Genomic DNA, 1041 nt, shown 5'->3' with positions numbered 1-1041 from the left:
CATTAAAGGAAAGGGATTCCCCCACTGCCACGAGAGGTCACTGCATGCCTCAAGAAATAAAAAAGGCAATGATACATCAGTTGTGCAGCTCCCTGCTTCGGAAGGAACCGGACCACAGGACAGGGATGCTCCTTGAGAATTGCTTTGATAGAGGCAAGGGAGCTGGTTTCGTGCATCAAGGGGCATACAGGGCTTTTACATCTACAGTGCTGGTTCAAGTTTGCTTTGTGTGGGAGTAACCAAAAATTGTAACTTAATTAATATTTGGCTCATGTGAACTGCGTTGGTGGCTTCAGCCAAGCTTGTAGAAACATATGTATTCAATTATCCATCCTAGTGTTTTCAATAAACAAGCAAAGCAGGGAATAGTTGTGGAGGACATGCTGCTTGTCACGGGGTGCTTCTCCAGAGCAGAGCTGAGGGTCACTCCTCTTTAGTCACTCTTTGTGTAAGGAGGAGTGCAATTTACAGGGCTGGTGGCACGGCACCTTTCACATGCTCCTGGACAACACAGCATTACGGAGATGAAAACTGCCCTTTAGAATAATCTCTGTTCAGAGCTATCAGAGACAGAAAAGGCGCAGATGCGGAGGGCCTCTGTCATGGTTTAACCCCAGCTGGCAACTAAGCCCCACACAGCTGCTCGCTCACTCTCCCCTGGTGGGATGGGGGGGAGAATTGGAAGAGTAAAAGTGAGAAAACTCATGGGTTGAGATAGACAGTCTAATAGGTAAAGCAAAAGCTGTGCACAGAAGGAAAGCAAAACAAGGACTTCATTCACCGCTTCCCCTCGGCAGGCAGGTGTTCAGCCATCTCCAGGAAAGCAGGGCTCCATCACGCGTAACGGTGACTTGGGAAGGCAAACACCATCACTCCAAACATCCCACCCTTCCTCCTTCGTCCCCCAGCTTTATATGCTGAGCATGACGCCATATGGTATGGGATGTCCCTTTGGTCAGCTGGGGTCAACTGTCCCAGCTGTGTCCCCTCCCAACTCCTCATGGGTGGGGTGGGGTGAGGAGCAGAAAAGGCCTGGACGCT

The sequence above is a fragment of the Fulmarus glacialis genome, unplaced genomic scaffold (assembly GCF_000690835.1).
Source record: "Fulmarus glacialis isolate BGI_N327 unplaced genomic scaffold, ASM69083v1 scaffold39342, whole genome shotgun sequence".
NCBI lineage: Eukaryota > Metazoa > Chordata > Aves > Procellariiformes > Procellariidae > Fulmarus > Fulmarus glacialis.
This window is presented reverse-complemented; position numbering follows the sequence as displayed.